This window comes from Sciurus vulgaris (genome assembly GCF_902686455.1).
Source record: "Sciurus vulgaris genome assembly, chromosome: 15".
In the NCBI taxonomy this organism is placed as follows: Eukaryota; Metazoa; Chordata; class Mammalia; order Rodentia; family Sciuridae; genus Sciurus; species Sciurus vulgaris.
The window spans coordinates 81878371-81899094 of record NC_136476.1 but is presented as its reverse complement, the minus strand read 5'-3'; positions in this window follow the sequence as shown (position 1 = coordinate 81899094).

The following is a 20724-nucleotide window of genomic DNA, read 5'->3' as shown; positions in this document are numbered from 1 at the left end:
TGTCACGCAGAGGACACAGTCAAGTCCCACTCTGTACCTAAAAAGACGGGCAGGACATCTCCGAGGTGGAGCCAGTGGCAACGAGCCCTGGGGCTGGGCTGAGAAGCCCCATCTGGACGTGGACTCCCGGGTAGAGACCCTGGCTGGCCTGCTGCCTCTCCAGTGGTACTAAGTGAACAGATGTCCCCTCTCAAGAGGTTGACCTGGGCGAGGCTCGTCACCTCTCTGATCCTCGCTTTACCCTCAGCACAAAAAGCTCCTGCGGCATGAGCCACAGCAAGGCCTGGATGGAAAAAGGCAGGTGCAGCCATCAGAGGAGCAAGAAGGGAATGAGGGAGGCTGTTTTTAATATTATTAATAGAAAAAAAAAAAAGAGAAGAAGCGTGTATGTTCAGGGTGGTTATCTCCAGGTGACAGAATTAAGAAAGACCCTAATTTATTTAATTCCTGCTCTTTGTTGTGGTTGTTAAGTCTTATCTGGCTTTATAACCAGGGGAAAGCACTACATTTACTTACGATAAACAAGAAAGTGCATCAGAAAGTTCCCAGGAGGGGCAGACTCACCCAGGACGCCTCGCTGCTGCTGAGCATGGGCGTGCCCGCACCCCACTTCTGCATCCTGGGGAGAGTTTGTGCTCCAGGACCCAGAGCTGCCCAGGGGTGCAAGTGGCCCCCCGGTGTCCTCTGAAGGTTAGGGGACCCCCAGCACACACGCACCCCGGCTCAGCTTCCTGACAGGCAGGCCCACAGAGCCTGCACAGCGGAGCCTGAGACTTTTCCAGGTGCGCTGGCACCAGCTCTCCGGGGAGGCAGTGTCCTGAGTCCCTTCACTGCCTTCCAGAACACCGGCCACTCATGGCCACAACAGACCCAGCCAGACCTTCTTGCCTTTACTGTGGCCCCATTTTCGAGGTGAGAAACTGAGGCCCAGAGACAGGATATGATCTGCTGCAAGGTGTCCTGCAAGGCAGGGGCCATCCCAGCCTGCCCGGCCCCAGACCTGCACCCTTTCTGTGATACCACGACTGGTCACGGACAGCGTGAGAAGACAGAACTAATCCACTCCTCTATTGATTCCAGTTTCTCCATCAAGGAGAGCTATCTTTCCATCAGAAAGGGCGGGAAGATGTCTCGAGGGCTTGGAGACCCAGCTCAGTGAGGGTCCTGGCAGCACAGAGGACTCTGCCATGTCTGAGCTGGGGCTGTCTAGGTGCCCTGTCTGGGTCATGGTCAGTGATACCTGAAGGGAGGGGACCAGACCCAGAACTCATGCACAGGTAGCACTGCAGATGTACTCTCCACCTGGCCCAGGGACAGAGGGTACTCTGAGCCCAGTTTCCAACACATGGCTGTTGGGACAGGCCTTTGGCCTGGACCATGTAGTCCATCTGTTGGTTCATCCCTGTGTCTACCCATCCACCCTGCCTTCCACCTCCTTGGTCATCTCACTGTTTCTGAGTACTTCCTCTGTGCCAAGTTTTGTGCAAGACATTAGGGGCCCAAGGGGACCTCAAGATGCCCACAGTCCAGTCAGAGCACAGGGACAGATTGCAATTTATCCTGTTCCATGTTTTTGTCAGTGAACTGGCTGCCCAGCAGGACCTGGCAATCACTGAGCCCCAGGACACAAAAGAATCCAGTTTTCAACTCCTCTGAGAAGCTGGTCCTTCTCCTGTGGGAAGGCTTATCTGCCTGTATTCTTTCTTCCCTTAGAAGGGGAGCTTGTTAAGGGCAGGGACCATGTCTGTGTTTCTCACCTCTGCTCTGCAGTGCTTGACATGGCACCCTGCACAAGGCTGGGGCTAGTAACTATTGGATGGAAGGATGGGTGGGTGGGTGAGTGGGTGGGTGGATGAGTGGATGGATAGATGGATGGATGGATGGATGAATGGGTGAGTGGGTGGGTGGATGGGTAGAGAGATAGGTAGGTGGGTGGCTGGCTGGCTAGATGAATGGATAGGTGGGTGGATGGATGGATGGATGGATGGTAGTACCCGCCTGGACCAGGACTGGGGAGCTACCCCCGCCATTAATTTTAACCTTCATGAAATAAGTTAAATCACATAACTGAAGGTGGTGACTCTTCCTATTCACATGCAAAGTTCCCACTTCCTGCATCGGTTCTCCCTACTACCTTTGCATCTTGTGACTCTGAGTTCACTCAGAATTGTCATGATAGTCCATACAGTGAGCCTCCCTGAGGAGAAAACACTGGGTAAATTCCTGCTAGTTCAGAAATTATCAAGACTCCTTCATTCTGGACTCCATACCTTTATCAATACAGCCTAAGATCAGAGGTCAAATATCGAACACATGTGGAGGTGCTGAGTACTGTGCACACAAGGTTATGTCAGATTGCACTGGGGAGTTTCAAGAGCCAGGCAGGTATATTCCGACCAATCAAGAGCGGACAAAAAGAGCATGGGCTATTCATGGGCTGCAGAAATGAAATGGGGTGAAGGGGGAGGGATGCCCCGCACAGCATCTGGCCTGTCCTCGGGATGAGGCTGTCTCCGCAGGTGTGCCACACCCCTCATCTCGGTACTTGGGGGCCATGTGGATGGAGCCCCACTGTGTGCTCCGGCTGGTGCTGAGGACGGGGACATGGCACCGAGCAGGGCAGCCCTCCTCCGCACCCTCATGGTGCCCACGGTTCAGCTGAAGTTCAGAGCCTTTGCTGGGCTGCTTGGGGCGGGGAGCTCATGTCCCACAAAGGTGGGGCGGGGTCTCTCTGGGTCGGGGTCTCGCTGGGGCGGGGCCTGGACAAGGCTGAGGCCAGTGAAGCTTCTAATTTAGGAAGAGGCTCGTTTTCAGAGGCTTAGGCCGCTTGCTCCCTGACCCTCGCCCGGTTCTGCACTCCAGGTTGGGCAATGTGGCTGTGGAGGCCGGAATTGGCTCCGGGGCAGGGGACGGCCCAGTGTGGGGGTCCAGCCAGGAAGGGGTGTGGTCTGGCGGCAGGGCTGGGGGTGGGGAGAGCAAGTCAGGGTGGGAAGGCTCAGGGAGGGGGCAGGGAGTGAGGTGAGGGGGCCATCCCTTATGCATTACATAGATACAAGTCCCTCTGTCATTCAGCAGCAAAAACTGTTACTCGTAATAACGAAAGACCGACCAGGTCCTTATCAGGACGGAAGGACATTTCTCACGGGCTCGCTGGCACTGGCACGTCCGAGGTTCTGCCCCCACCTCCCACCCCAGAACAGACCATCCCAACGCTCCCCCATCTTGGCATGGGCTGCAGGGGGAGGCCCAGGGCTGCAGAGGCTGGGAGGCAGGAAGGGAAGGGCCAGCTGACTCCCTGAGGCCCTGAGGGGAAGGCCCTGGCAGGCCCCTGGGGCCCGGGACAGGGCTCCCAATTACAACCTCAATCAGGCCTTGGAAGCCGCACTGTGAAATGAGGGCCGGAGCAGGCAATTGCCTCTGGCACACGGAAAACTCCAGATCTATAACTTCCTGGAACATAATTAGCTGCTAACTTCAAAGATGCATTGGGGTTTGTGTAATAGGCACCGGGGCCGCTCAAGGACCGCGGAAACCGGGAGAAAAATGGGGCCGTCGGGCTTGGAAATGGAACAAGACAAAAGGCTTTTAGTGCCAGGGCTTCCTGCAACTGAGAAACGGGACCTGAGAAAAATCATAATCATTATTGATAACTCCCTTTTATGGAGTGCTTCCTGGGTACCAAGCTCTCTGCTAAGCGTTTCACGTCTCAGCTCTTTGAGGGTCACAATATGTCCATGAGGTCCGTGTGGTTAAGGGAAATGGCAGGTGACTGCCAGAGTCACAGGTGGAGCCCAGGTTTGAACACATACAGTCTGACTTTTCAATCAACACTCTGTGCTCCTCACTGATGTCTTTCTGCCTCTTCCGGGACAGGATGGGTCTGAGGAACAAATGCTTGAAAATGACCTCCCTTTCTCCCCAAAACTCATCCAGCCAGTTCTGATGGCAGCCAGACAGTGACACTGAAAGCAAAGATGCCATCAGATCTGCCTCCCCCTGGGGCATCTGCCAAGGGGGCTGTATTAGTCAGGCTAAGTTGTTCTTGCTGCTGTAACAAATAAACTCCTAAACCTCAGGAGCTTAATGCAGGAGGGTGGATTTCCCACTCTGGTAAAGGGATAGGGTAGGCAAGGCTGGACTCTCAGGCTGTCACAGGGCACAAAGCAGAGGTGCAGCTTATGTGCACAGTGTTAGAAAACAGACACATCTGTCACCTGCCTGACAGCAGTCCTTTCCTTTTTCCTTCTGGTATTTTTAATGGTACATTATAACTCTAAATAATTCATTGCTACATAGTGGTACATGCACATTCTCTAACAATATCATTCGGTCAACCTCAGTCCCCAGAGTTTCCCCTTTCCCTCTTCCTCCCTTCTCCTGGTCCCTTTGCTACCTGCTGATCGCCCTTCTATTTTCATGACATCCCTGCCACCTTTTTCCCCCTGATTTTTTCTCTTCAGGTTCCAGATGAGAGAAACCCATGACCCTTGACCTTCTGAGTCTGACTTATTTCACTTGGCAGGTTGTTCTCCATCCAGCAAATGACATCATTTCATTCTTCTTTATAGATGAATAGAACTCTATGTGTATACATAACACATTCTCTTCATCCCTTCATTGACACCTAGGCTGGTTCCCTAGTTCGGCTGCTGTGAATTATGCTGCTGTGAACATGGGTGTGTGTGTCCCACTGTCCCATGATGACTTTATTTCTATAGGATAAATATCGCTATTTCTATAGGTCATATGGTGGTTCCCTGCCTGGTCCTCTGAGGAGCCCACATGCTGACTTCCACAGTGGATGCCTCAACAGCAGTGTGAAAGTGCTTCTCTCTCCACATCCTTGCCAGCATTTGTTGTTTTTGTATTCTTCATGGCTGGCATTCTGACTGGAGTGATATGAAATCTCAGGGTAGTTTTGATGTGCCTGTCCCTAACTGCAAAGATACTGAAGAGTTTTCATTTATTTGCTGGTCATTTAATTTTTCTTTTGAGAAGTATCTGTTTAGTTCATTCATTCATTTATTAATTGGGTTATCTGGCTTTTTGATGGTAAGTTTTTGAGTTCTTTATATATTCTGGATATTACTCTTCTGTCAGAAGAGTAGCTAACAAAGGTTTCCTCCCGTTCCGCAGGTTCTCTCTTCACATTCTTCTTTTTAAAATATTTTTTTAGTTGTAGGTGGACACAATACCTTTATTTTTGTTTGTCTCTTTCTATGTGGTGCTAAGGATGAAATCCAGTGCCTCATACACACAAGGCAAGTTCTCTACCCCTGAGCCATCACGCACCCCTCTCCTCACATTCTCAATTGTTCCTTTTGCTGTGCAGAAGCTTTTAAATTCAATGCCATTCCATTTCTTAATTCTCCGTATTATTTCCTGAGGGAAATATTGAGAAAGTCATCGTCTACACCTCTATGTCAGAGTGTTGACCCTACATTTTTTTCTAGGAAGTGCAGAATTTCTGGTCTGATTCCTAGGTCTTTTATCCATTTTGAGTTGATTTTTGTACAGGGTAAGAGACAGGATCTAAATTCATTCTTCTAAATGGATATTCCGTTTTCCCAGTACCATTTGTTTCAAAGGCTGTCTTTTCTCCAACGTGTGTTCTTGGCACCTTTAGCAAGTATCAGATGACTGTAGATGTGTGGGTTTGTCTTCGTGACTTCTATTCTGTACCATGTGAGACTGTTCCAGTACTATGAGTTTTGTTCCAGTACTATGCAGTTTTTGTTACTCTAGCTCTGTAGTATAATTTGAAGTCAGGCATTGTGAAGCCTGAAGCATTGCTTTTATGGTTTAGAATTGCTTTGACTATTCTGGGTCTCTTATTCTTCCAAATGAATTTTAGGACTGTTCTTTCTAGTTCGGTGAAGAATGTCATTGGTATTTTGATGGGGATTGCATTGAATCTGTACCTTGTTTTTGGTAGTATGGCCATGTTAACAATATTGATTCTTCCTATCCATGAACATGGGAGGTCTTTCCATTTTCTAGTGTTCTACTCAATTTCTTTCTTCGGTGTTCTATAGTTTTCACTGTAGAGGTCTGTCACCTCCTTGGCTAGATTTACTCTTAGGATTGGTTTGTTGAATCTATTGTGAGTGGGATTGTTTTCCTGATTTCTTTCTCAGCAGATTCATTAATGGTGTATAGGAAAGCTGTTGATTTTGTAGACTGGACAGCAGTCCTTTCCATGTAGGACCTGAGGGCTCTGGGCTTCAGTGGCAGGCTGTTTTTGAATGGCAGATGTGCGTGCCTCATCCATACCTATAAGAGTTCACCTCTCCAGCCAAAGCCTGCCTGATGCCTTCAGTACCTGCACTCCTCTGCCTGGGGGCTTCCTTCTGCCCGTATAATTAATTGTACTTGGCCCAGACTCCGGCCAGTCAGAGGGTCAGCGATTTCAAGCCTCTAGAATCAGCTCTGGATCAATGACAGCCCAGCGCCAATGGCTAAATCCCCCCCCACTGTCCTGGCCTTCCACTGGGCCAGCAGGGGGCATATTCTGCCGTGTCCCTGAAGCTAGTCAACTGTGCCCCAGCTGCCCCCCAGGGGAACCTGCAGGACAACTCCCCCTCAGCCAGCTGCGCTGCCTTCCTCTCCACTCTCTTTCAGGTATCTCCTGGGGTCACATTCCACTTCCTGGAATTGCAAGTCACAGGAGACTCTGCTCTGAAGTGCTTCTCCCAGGTTCTGCTGGTGGAGGAACTCAAACCAAGACAGCAGGCCTCGTGCCCAGCAGGTCTTGTGACTGGTGAGCTGTTCACAGTGGTTCCCTGGTGGGAGAACTCTCCATGGCCGATGATCCACCAGGCTAAGGATGCCCACCCATGTCCCCTGCAAATTGACAAGGTGCCCCAAAGATGATGCAAAAGTGCAGATTTTGCCAATCTGGTTTCCCACCTCTCTCTGGGCCCAGATCTTGGGGTCTGGACCTTCCTGCCAAGGCACATCTGTTCTGCTGAGCAGCAGGGACTCCCCACCCCGCCCCCATGGAGGAAGTGGTTCTAAGTTAGGTTTCTCATAAACGGTTCTCAGATGGAAGAAAAGCAGCTGTTGCTGAAGCCACGTCAATCTGAGCGGTAAAAGGTTTGGGCAAAAACATATTTTATTGTTCTTGCTGTCAGAAACATAAAGATTTAAGGGGCATGTGACTTGGTAATTGCTGTGGACTTTTTTTTTCCTTGACAATAAACATAAAACTTAAAACTGTATTAAAATCATTTGACAATTTTTATGCTCAAAGAGCCTGGAATGAATAATGGGTTTTTTTGCATCTAAAATGCACTCTCTCGTCAACCTATAAAACTGTCAGAAATAAATTCATCAAAAGCAGATTATATAATTAAAAGTCGCTATTTGTGTCTGCCCGGTTGGGATTGGAGTTGCTTGTTTGTCTTCCCTTCTCTCTCCCTCTCTCTCTCTTTTTCAATTTTTAAATTTTTTAAAGTTCCACACAAAGGCACCCATAATGCCTTTGTTCGGGAGAGATGACAAAATAAGGGCACACCTTATTTTGGGGGCCAATGCTCTCGCCAGCCCCCAGACAGTCCCTTGACCCGGCAGGTGACGTGGCCCCTCCCAACCAGTACATTTTGGGGTGAGCACTGGAGAGAAGCATCCCAAACCAGAGGAGGGCTCCTCTCCTGACCCTCCAAGTGGAAGAAAGAACATTACAGAAGCTTCTGGAAACTACCCATCTCCCTCTCTCAGCTCTTCTGAGCACCTGGAGGGGCTATAGCCTGTGGTGAGGTGGGACTGTCTGACTTGCTGGGCCAATGGACCAGGAGCATAAGTAGCATGTGTCACTTCTGGGCTGAAGCATTTAAGTGCTGGTCTCAAACACTCCTGTGCTGTCTTATGCTCCGTGGCCACTCAGGTGTGTGCCCACAACTGCGGCACCAGCAGCAAAAGCCTCCTGCAGGCTGGATCACAGAGTTGCTGCCTGGAGGTCCTCGTCCTGGAGAGTCACGAAGATCAACAACAAATTCACACACTAAAATCACTGGGACTCGGGGACCGTTTTGTCACATCAGCATAACTGAGCATGTCCTGACCATTCTTGCATATGGGTTTTATTATTATTCAGATACAGTGAGGCCAACAGATCAGGACACAATCAGGACACATCTGCCTTAGCACCAGAATCAGTGAGGAGGCAGAGGGGGTGAGGGGAGACATACGCAAGAGACTCAGAGAGGGAGGCGAGGAAATGAGCAAGAGGAGAGCTGGACAAGGAGGGAAGGGCCAAGTTCTGACAGTTATGAGCCCTTCCCGCATGCCAGGGGCTTCTCATTCACTTCCCCACAGAGAGAGAATCTTAGCCCCACTTCACACATGAGAAAACTGAGGCCTCTGGCACATGACACGCGGGTGCCCAGCAGAACACAGATGGTTTAGTCTCTCCAGCATCAAAGTGTGGGAAGGAAAGCAAAGCATAGCTCCTCGGGGCGAGGGGCACTTGTGCCCACATGAGCCAGTGAAGCAGAAAGGAGGGCATCTGTCTCAACGCAGGCCGAGCAGGACCAGGGGGCCCTCTGACTTCAGAAGTCCCAGGCCCACGGCCTTCCCCTTCAAGGATGGGATGTTTCTGGAGCCTTTCTTATCACGCTAAAGAAGAATCTTTCTATTTTTATTTTGCCAAGAGAGGTTTTTCTACAAAATGAATGCAGAATGTTATCAAATGCCTTTTTATCATCCCCAGCTTTTCCCTTTTGGCCTATTAATATGATGAATTATATTAATAGAGTTCCAAAAATAGAACTGTCCTTGCTTTCCAATAATATCCCCTACCTGGTCATTGTGGAATATTCATTTAATATATTGCTAGATTCAATTTGCTAATCTTTTATTTAAGATGTTTGCATCTATATTTGTAAATGAGATTAGCCTGCAGCCTTCTTTTCAGTACTCTCTCTGTCAGGTTTATTTAGCTTCGTAAATGAGTTGGAAGGGCTCCTAGTTCTAGAAATACTGTGCCTCTGATACCCCCAAAATCTTCCTGCCACAAATACCTAGAAAGGCTCGATATGCTGTAATGAACACTTGAGCCTACAGAAAGGAGAAGAAATTTTAAGTGGCAAGAAATAAAGTGAGAACTGAAAACCAAAGAGACAAGCACATGACTGTCACTGAGCTTCCCAGGAAAGGGGAGAGGGGAAGTCCTACCACGTAGGGACAGGAGGCAGGGCTTCAGGCACGAGTTTGGGAAGACGTTCCATGGCCTGGAGGTTGAGCTATCAGTGAAGACTTGGAAAAAACCTGTCTCTGGATACAAGAAGGGAAGAGAGGAAATAGAGCATAGATGAAACAGCCTTCAAGGCGAGAATGAATGAGAACATTCTAGGATGAATTTAAAGTATTCACTACCAATAAGTGCACAATTCACTGATGGCCAGGGAAATGCAAACCAAAACAACAACGAGGTAGCACTGTGCACCCATGAGGCCAGCTACCGTCAAAAAGAAAGAGAGGGTAACAGGCAATGACGGATGCCAGGAAACACGACAGTCGTGCCCTGCAGGTGGGAACACAAAGTGGTGTAGCTGCTGGAGGGAAAAGATGGGGGTCTCCCCAAAACTTAAAACTATAATTGCCCTATCACCTGGTAATGCCCCCTCTGGGGAAGTACCCAGAGGATCTGAAACAGGAAGAGAGATTTGCACACCATCTCGATCATCTCATTGTTCACAATAAGCAAGAGGGGGAAGCCACTCAAGCATTCACCAACAGGTGAGCAGATACACATGCGCACGTGCACACACGGAAATTATTCAACCTCAAAAAGAAAGAAGGACTGGGGTTGTATCTCAGTGGTAGAGCGCTTGCCTAGCATGCATGAGACACTGGGTTTGATTCTCAGCACCACATACAAATAAATAAAAATAAATAAATAAAGGTCCATTAACAACTAAAAGAAGAAAAGAAAAGAAAGGAAACTCTAAACACACTAGGACACCAGTGTGAACCTGGAGGACTTTCTGCTGAGTGAAATCAGATGGTCCCCAAAGCTCTCCAAAATCACCTATGTGATTTCACCTATGTGAGGATCTAGAGTAACGGCATCCCTCAGTCAGGAAGGAAGGGGTGGGGGAGAGGAAAAAGCAGGGACGGATTTTTGGTTTGGCAAGATGAAAAGAATTTGAGACAGATGGTGGCAACAGGGGCACCACAGTGTGAATGCTGGGGTGCAGGGATGGGGGAGCTTACACCCCAAAATGGGCAAGGTGACCAATTTCATGATAGGCATATTTTAGCATGACTTAAAACAACAGTACAAATTGTTAAGTATTCGCAACCCCAATGTGTCATGAGAAGCATGAATAAAAATAAATCCACCACCTGACACACCATAATGAAATTGTAGGACACTAAAGTGGAAGAGCAAAGAATTTTAGAAATAATAAGACAGAGAAGAAAGATCAATAGGAAATGGAAATTAGACTGACAGCAGATGTCTGGCAACAACAGAAGCCAGAAGACAATGGAATAATATTTTCAAAGTGATAAAGGAAAGTGACTGTCAACTCAGAATCCTAAATGGTTGTCCCTTGGTATCTGCAGGGGCTGGTTCTAGGATTCCCTGTGCATAGCAACCCCTGAAGCTGCTCAAGTCTCTCATATAAATGGTGTGATATTTGCATGTAACCTATGCAATTCCTCCCACACACCTTAAATCGTCTCTAGATTACTTATAATATCTAAGACAATAAATGGTCTATAAATAGTTGTTATACTGTATTGTTTGGGGGGAAATGACAAGGAAAAAACTGCATATGTTCAGCACAGGTGCAACCATCATAGGCCTAACTACAAGGTATACAAGCAAGATGCAAAGTCAACGCCATTCAAACGAGAGCGGAAGAGACAGGCTCTGTGCAACAGGGCAAGGAGACAGCAGACTGTGCCTGCATATCACTTCATTCATGTGGAGTCAGTGTAGTGGTTGCCGTGGAACAAATTCAACTTTCACTTTTGGGAACTTTCTGGAACTTTTAAAAAATATGTCTTCAATCTGATGAATTGAATCTGCAGATGTGGAAGTTGCAGCTGCAAAAGGTCAACTGTGTAACTAAACTATCAATGAGGAATAAGGAAGAAATAAATGTGATTCTCAGGTTTCTTCATGAAGAACTACTGAAGATGGATTTCAGGTAGAATGAAATTAAACACAGAAGGAAAGAGCAATGGTGTATAAGTTTTCCATCACAATAACAAAATAACTGAGATAGTTAACTTATAAAGAGAAAAAGTTTATTCTGGCTCACAGTTTTGGAGGTTTCAGTCATGACTGGCCTCATTCCTTCTGGCCTGTGGTGAGGCAGTGTGTGATGGTGGGGAAATCCGGTGGAACCCAAAACACTCACCACATGACCAGGGAGCAGAGAGAGAAGGGACTGAAATCCCAGTCTCCAGGTCACACCCCCAATGACCTAAAGCCCTTCCACTAGGCCCCGCCTCTTAAAGGTTCTACCACCTCCCAAAAGCATCACCCCTGTGGACCAAGCCTTTAACACATAGGTCTTTGGGGGCATTCAAGATTCGACCTGTAGCAGGTGGTGAACAAAAAAATGTCAAAAAAAGATTTGGACTATATAGATCAACAGTAATGATGGATTTCACTGACCAAATACATCATGTAAGCCTAGAGAAGCTAGTCAGAGTTAAAATGTTTAAGGTTTTGAAGAAGGAGGGTCATTATTATTGAATTGCCTTAATATTTGTTAAATCAAGAATTAATGTTAAATTTTTAAATATAAATTTCTAATATATACCATTCTGCAACAAAGAAAACCAGTGCTGGAGGAGAAAATATATAAAATACCCTAGAGAATCCTATAATGCCAGGAAGTAAGAAAGTACTAGAACAGACACACACTGGGGATATGTCAAAGGGAAACAGAAGGCAGCTGAATAAACTCCCAGTAGCCAAAGTTGAAATAATCTGAGCAACAAAACAAATAAAACAGTAGTGGATTATCACCCAAAGTGTACCATACCCATGAGTCCATCTAGGCACAAATAAGTGATTGAATAAATAAGCAAATGGGGAGGAGAGACAAATCCCCCATGCAGAAAAATTCCAAATAATTTATGAGATAATCTGCTCACAAGGAGGTGGAACATAACTCCCTAATCTTTAAATGTGGGCTGCATAGATTGACCTCCTTCAAAAAAGTAGGATATGGAAAAGGGGAAGGGAAGTGACTTTACCAAGGGGAATTGAGACCACCTGTACCTCAGCTGGGGATCAAGGTCACCATCCACAGGGATGTCACGCTCACAGTTGGTACCCTTAGCACCACATGATGCAAAAATGCCACGTTACCTCTGCGGTTATATCCAAACCCACAAGCCCACTCTAAACAAGAAAACTAACCACACGTTCCAGGTGAGGGATGTTCTACAAAATGACCGACCAGTCCTCTTCAACACTGTCATCCCAAAGAAAGAAAATCGGAGACACTGTCAACAGCAGGAGAAGCCCAGGCAGACATCAGTGTAACGTGGTATCCCAAATGGTGTTCTGGGACAGAAAAACAGCATTAGCTGAGATCCAAGGAGATACCAATAAAATCAGCATTCAGGTCCTCCAGTGGAAGGAGACTGGATCACTAAGGACAAACATGCTAGACTGACATAAGATGTCAAGGACAGGGAAAACCAAGCGTGGGCTCTGTCCTGTCTTCACAATGCTCCTGTCAGTCTAGATCCATCCAAAAGTTAAAAGTTTATTTTTGAAAATGTGGAAGAAACCACCATAGACCTAGAAATAAAATGCCATGGCAGGAAAGGAAGTATCAATTCAACCACCCCAAAGAAGACAGGGAAAGATACAAATTTAAAAAGTGGTAAACAGACAAGTGCAAAATAAAGTAGAGAACTAACTCTGGGCACGCCGGCTTACAATAGATGAAGTGGACGAAACCCCAGCCATTTAAAAGTCAGACGGGGGCGGGGCTGTGGCTCAGTGGTAGAGCACTTGCCTGGCATGCATGAGGCCCTGGGCTCTAGTCTCAGCACCACATATAAATAAATAAAATAAAAGATCCATTGACAACTAAAAAATATATACATATTTTTAAAAAGTCAGATGGTCGGGCTGATTGAGAATAAAAGAATAGAAAAATTACACAAGACATATAATAACCAAATAAAATTTGGGGTAACTACATTAATGTAAGGGGGGGGAAAGGAAGGTAAAGCCGTCATTCAAAGAGTGGCAGTACACAATGGTAAAAGGACTGTCTCAGCTGCAGTATGGAACAGCTATATGCTATTATCATGTGTGCGCCTAAAACTGTAGTCTCGGAAATATATAAAACAAAAATTTACTAAGGTATTTTTAAAACTGAAAAAAAAAAATCATCATCCTAGTGGAAAATTGTAAATAGATTCAATCAATAGTTTCCAGGTCACGGTGACAAAAGCTTGGTAAGAATATAGAGATTTTTTTAAAAAGGCAATTAACATCCTTTGATAAAATAAGCAAACAGAATCCTGCAGCCAACAATGATAGAAACCCCATTCTTTTCAAGTATGTAAGAAATGTTTGCAAGAATTGACAGATACAAACTCATAAAGCAAATCTCCACAAATTCCAAAGGTTTGTTAGCATGCAGATAATTCTCTCTGACCACAATGCAATTAAATTAGCTTTAATAAAAAGATAAGCAGTAAAACTGCAAGCTATAGCACATTTATAAATAATGCACAAAGAATAATTACGGATAATTCAAGTAGCACATGTCAAAACTTGGGGATGCAGCTAATGTAAAATGCAGAAGGCAAAGGTTTCCATTTACATTAGAGAAGAAAAGAAACAGAAAGTGGATAAGCAACTGGAGGCACCAGAAAAAGAACAACAGAGTCATGCAAAGAAGGAAAAAATGAAGGAACAGAAAAAGAACGTTAGCTGAAATCCAGAGAGACATAAATCAAACACATAGTTCAGGTCATAACAAAATAAGAGCAGAGAACAATTAAATTTAAAAATCAAACAGTGATTAAAATCAGCACACCCAAAGCTGGTTAAGAAAAAGAGAAGGCACAAATCAGTGGTATCAGGAACTAATGAAGGAAGTAAATAGATGGAAAGTGGTAGTTTATTAAGGAAGAAAGTTTTGAACAACTTTATACCAGTGAAATTGAAAATCTGGTTCAAAATGTCCAATATCCTGAAAACACGCCTTATCAAAACTGTCTCAGGAAGAATTAGAAACTCTGAGAAGACCTATAATCATTAAAGAATTGAATCATTAATGTAAAAATCTAACCCCTCCTCCCCTCCCTCACCAAAAAAAATCCACCAAATCGAGATGGTAAGAGTCTACTTCTACCAGTCAGTGAACATATAATCCCGGTCACACTAGTCAGGGTTCTCCAGAGAAGCAGAACACATAGACTCTCTATCTCTATCATCTCTATCTATATCATCTCTATCTCTATCTATATCATCTCTATCTATCTTGAGAGAGTAAGAATTGGCCCATGCAATGCAATTATGGATTTGCAATGCAAATCCCAATACCTACAGCTGTTAAGCTGGAGACCCAGCAGAGCCAATGGCATGGCATAGGTCAATTCCGAATCCAAAGGCCGGAGGAGCAGGAGGCCCAGTGCTGTAGTTCTAGTGCTAGTACTCTTGAGACCCAGGAAGAGCCAATGCTTCAGTTTGAGACCAAATGCTTCCACTCTCAAATCTGCTTAAGCAAGAGATGTCTCTTACTTGTGGAGGGCCAGCCTCGGTTCTATTTAGACATGTAGTTGGTGGGATTGGGTCCACCCACATCAGGGAGGGAAATCTGCCTCAGTCTACTGAGGCAAATGTTATCTGCATCCAGACACCCCTGAAAACACGCTGAGACTAACTGGCCAAATATCTGGACGGCCCATTGCCCAGTCGTATTGACACAAAAATAAACTTTACATGAACTTAAGCTACCTCAAAGAATAGAAGAGGTGCTGTTTCTCAACTTCTAGGGGACTAGAAACACCTTCATTCAAAAATCAAACAAAGACAGTAAGATAAAGGAAAATAGGGCCTTACCTCATGAACATAGAAGCAAAAATCCTGTATGAAATATCAATAAACAAAATCCATCTTTGTATAAAAATAGTATGGTTGGATTTATCCTAGGAATACAAGGATGATTTTCTTCAAAAAAATTAATGTAATTCACTACATTAACAAATAACAAAAAAGCATAGTTGTTTTTAATCTATCTAGAAAAAAAACCACTAAATCTCAATATCTATTCATGAGGAGAAATATTCTTAACCAAAAAGGAATGGAGAAGATATAGAGAATCACTAAAAACTATGACAAACATTTTACTTAATAGCGAAATGTCAGAGATATTCTCTTTAAAATCTGAAATAGGCTAAAGATGCCTTTACTATAATTTTATTTAAGAGTACTGGAAATTTTGGGTTACAGGATAAGACAAGAAAAAGAAATAAAAGGATTGAAAAGAAAAGAATAAAAATGTTATTGTTATTATTTGTAGATGATGTGATAGTCTACATTTAAACATCCAACAAAATCTGTACACTAATTATTAGAACATATAGAAAGGTTGAGCAAGTTTACTGGATATAAGACTAAAATACTTAGGTGAACATGACTGTATTTAATTTCTATTATTTGGTAACAACAGTTCACATTTTTTATAATTAAAAAAGTGCATAAAATTAATCATCTTAACCCTTTAAAATATACAGTTCAATATGTTGAGCACATTATTTTTTTAAATTTATTTTTATTGTAAACAAATGGGATACATGTTGTTTCTGTTTGTACATGGAGTAACAGCATACCATTTGCATATTCATACATTTACATAGAATAATGATGTTTGATTCATTCCGTTATTTTTTCCTCCCCCCCACCCCTCCCACCTCTCTTTTCCCTCTATACAGGCCCTCCTTCCTCCATGCTTGCCCCCCTCCCACCCTCCATTATGTGTCATCATCCACTTATCAGTGAGATCATTTGTCTTTTGGATTTTTGAGATTGGCTTATCTCACTTAACCTGATATTCTCCAATTTCATCCATTTGCCTGCAAATGCCATAATTTTATTATTCTTTATAGCTGAGTAATATTCCATTGTATATATATACCACAGTTTCTTTATCCATTCATCAATTGAAGGGCATCGAGGTTGGTTCCACAGTCTGGCTATTGTGAATTGAGCAGCTATGAACATTGATGTGGCTGTATCTCTGTAGTATGCTGATTTTAAGTCCTTTGGGTATAGGCCGAGGAGTGGGATAGCTGGGTCAAATGGTGGGTCCATTCCAAGTTTTCTAAGGAATCTCCACACTGCTTTCCAGAGTGGCTGCACTAATTTGCAGTCCCACCAGCAATGTATGAGTGTACCTTTTTCCCCACATCCTCTCCAACACCTATTGTTGCTTGTGTTCTTGATAATCGCCATTCTAATTGGGGTGAGATGGAATCTTAGTGTAGTTTTGATTTGCATTTCTCTTATTACTAAAGATGGTGAACATTTTTTCATATGTTTGTTGATTGCTTGTAGATCTTCTTCTGTGAAGTGTCTGTTCATATCCTTAGCCCGTTTGTTGATTGGGTTATTTGTATTCTTGGTGTAGAGTTTTTTGAATTCTTTATATATTCTGGAAATTAGCGCTCTATCTGAAGTATGAGTGGCAAAGATATTCTCCCACATATTATTTTTAAAAATATTTTGTTTTGGTTGTAGGTGGACACAATACCTTTATTTTTATGTGGTACTTAGAATCAAACCCAGGGCCTCCCGCATGCTAGGCAAGTGCTCTACCCCTGAGCCACAACCCCAACCCCGTTCATAATCTTGAGCAATAGATCTCCAGAACATTTTCAGCATGCAAAACTGGAACTCTATATTCATTAAACAACAACTCACCACTTACCCCTTCTCCCGAACCATGGCAACTACTCTATCTTCTGTCTCCATGAATTTGACCACTTTTAATGCCTCATGTAAGTGGAATCACACAGTATTTGCCATTTTGTGACTGCCTTATTTCCCTTAGCATCATGTCCTCAATGTTCATCTACGAAGTGACACATGTAAGAATTTCCTTTTTTAAAGCTGAAGACTATTCCACTGTATGTATGTATATGCCGCCTTGTGTTTATCCATTCATCTGTCAAGGAATATTTGGCTTCCTTCTACCTCTGCCTGCTGTGAACGGTGTTGCTATCAACACCTTTTGAGATGCTGCTGTCGATTCTTCTGGATATGTACTTGGAAGGGCATTTGCTTGGTTATATCATAATTCCATTTTTGATTTTTTTGAGGCATCCCATACTGTTTTCTGTAGCAGACATATCATTTTACATTCCCATCAGTTGTGCACAACTGTTTCAGTTGCTCTACATCCTTGTTCATGCTTGTTATTTTCTGTTCATTTGGATGATTCTGTTCATTTTGAGATTCCCTAATGTATTCGTGTCGTATTCTTTTGTAGTCTTAAAATCTCCACACCTGTGGTTTTGTCTGCTCTCTCCTTTATCAAACTGCTTTCTCTTTTATATTCTTCTTGGTTCATCTCACCAGATGATTATTTAAAGAAGCAGTATCTGGGTTTTTAAATCATGTCTACTTTTATATGTTCCTTTATCATTACATTTCAGCTATTTTCTTTATTAATGTCTTCTGTTTTCTACTGTTTATTTGTTGTTGTTGTTCAATATCTTGCCTTGGATGCTTAGCTCATTTCTTTTCACTTTTGGTCAGTTAAGAACAAAAGTCATTAGGCTTTGAATTGTCCTCTGAGAGCAGGACCAGCTGCACCCCGAGGGTACGCATGGTTCTGTCAAGGTCTCATTTTCTGAATATTCTGCAAGCACAGTCTGTTCCTAGTTCACAAAATGATTAGTGATTTTCCATTTCCAAGAAGATGCTAATCTTATTCTCTTTGTAATCAGTTCCTAGTTCCATCACTCTGAGGTCAGAGCAGTGTGGCTTGGTTTCCTTATGTACTGGGTCTTCTTTGGTTAATGATCCACTTTCCAAATGCTTCATGAGCATTTGAAAACAATGCGTATTTCTTGTCATCATGGCACTTTTTACTTTTTAAATTTTATTTATTTATTTGTGTGTGTGTGTGTGTACACGTGTGTGCCTGTGTGCTGGGATTGAACCCTGGGCCTCACACGTTCTAAGCACACGCTCTGCCACTGAGGTCCACCCCAGCCCAGCACTTGTGCCTTATAGGAAAGTCCCGTATGTACTTGTCTCCGATCCTCAGCCTTGTCTTCCCATCCAAGGGCCTGCCTGTCTCTTATCAGGTACCTTCCAAGCACCACACAGCAACATTGCAATTATAGGGGGTTTTAATTGCTACAGGATTAGTACCTCTCCTGGCAAATTTTTTTCAATTTTCTAATTTTGGGGGGGATTACTTGTACATATTTAATGTGGATTTTAGAATCAAACTGTCTAGCTTTTCTTTCTTACAAAGGCATATCGACAATCTAATTGGGGTCACGTTAAACTATACTGGGGAGAATTCATCTCCTCTTGCTGAGTCCTCCTGCCAATCACGTGTGTTTCCATTTGCTCACGTCATCTCCAGAAGCTTCTCCATCTTCTTTGTACAGGCCATGAAAGTTTCCTGATAAATCCATCCCAGGATTTCCCTTCTATTATAAATGAGGTCCTCTCTTCCATTCTATCTCTAACTGGTTGTTTTTTATATAGGAAAACTGTTAACTTCCACGTATCAATTTGCACCCTGCTACCTCGCTGACCCGCCTGCTGTTTATGGTACCTTTAAAATTGATTCTCATGTGTTTTCTGGGTCTATGACCATGTTATCTGCTAACAGTACTGTTTGAATCCCATTTCTAATTTTTTAATCCCTTAAATTTCCTAATTTTGGCTAATGCTGTCTGCTCAGTGTGTAACGCTAGTGTGAGCAGATATTCTTGTCTCGCTCCTGGTTTTAGTGGAAATGCTTCCAGAGTTTTCTCGTGAAGCATGACGTGGTCTTTTGGGCTGAGAATCCACACTGTGGAAGAATCCACATATCCCCGTTCTGTTAACTGCTTCTATCAAAAACGAATGTTGAATTTCTTTTAAATACCTTTTTCCTATCAATGAAGATGAAAGAAGTTTTCTCCTTGGATCGATTACTACTATGAATTGTAATAATTAGTACACTCCTTACTGAACGGCCTGTGCATTCATGAAATAAACCTCATTTGGTCATGATGTGTTTTTATTGTAATGTGCTGTTAGATTTGGTTTACTTAAGTTTTAGTTACAATTATTTCACTGCTTCTTTTAAGTGACTATGGTTTCTTTCTTTTAACTCAATCTTTCTTACATTTGGGTATCAATGTTGTACTTGCTTTATTAAAATAATTAGACCCCCTACTTCTCACCCTGCACAAAACAACTCAAAATGGATCAAGGACCTAGGAATTGGACCAGAGACCCTGCACCTAATACTAGAAAAAGTAGGTCCAAATCTTCATCATGTCAGCTTAGGATCAGACTTCCCTAACAGGACTCCCGAAGCACAAGAAATTAAAGCAGGAACCAATAAATGGGATAGATTCAAACTAGAAATCTTTTTCTCAGCAAAGGAAACAACCAACAATGTGAAGAGAGAGCCTACAGAGTGGGAGAAAATCTTTGCCACACACACTTCAGATAGAGCACTAGTCTCCAGAACGTCTAAAGAACTCAAAAAACTTTACACCAAGAATACAAATAACCCAATCAATAAATGGGCTAAGGAAATGAGCAGACACTTCACAGAAAAATCTATAAGCAATCAACAGATATATGAAAAAATGTTGAACATCTCTAGTAATAAGAGAAATGCAAATCAAAACTACTCTAAATCAAAACTACCTCACCCCCAATTAGAATGACTATTATCAAGAACACAAGCAACAAAAGGTGTTGGAGAGGATGTGGGGAAAAAGGTACACTCATACATTGCCGGCGGGACTGCAAATTGGTGCAGTCACCCTGGAAAGCAGTGTGGAGATTCCTTAGAAAACTTGGAATGGACCCATCATTTGACCCAGTTATCCCACCCCTCAGTTTATACCCAAAGGACTTAAAATCAGCATACCACAGTGATGAAGCCACACCAAAGTTTATAGTGGCTCAATTCACAATAGCTAGATTGTGGAACCAACCTAGATGCCCCTCAATAGATGAATGGATAAAGAAACTGTGGTATATATACACAATGGAATATTACTTAGTCATAAAGAAGAATAAAATTATGGCATTTGCATGTGAGTGGATGGAATTGGAGAATATCATGCTAAGCCAATTTCAGAAAACCAAAGGCCAAATGTTTTCTCTGATAAGTACATGCTGATATATAACGGGGGGTGGAGAGGTATAAGGGAAGACTGGAGGAACTTTGGATTTTGTAGAGGGAAACGAGAGATGGGGAAGGGGTGGGGGAAAGAAAGATAATAGAATGAGACAAACATCATTACTCTATGTACATGTATGATGATACAAATGGTGTGACTCTACTTCATGTACAACCAGAGAAAGGAAAGTTGTACTCCATTTGTGTACGAATCAAAATAAAAAATAATAACTAGAAAGATCTCACACGCTCACACACACCCTTTTGAGGATCTGAAACTGTTCAAGTAGTCCTAGAGACTGGGTAGAATTTCCTGGGCCTGGTACTTTGGGGGTCGATGGCTCTTTTAACTCCTCTAACAATG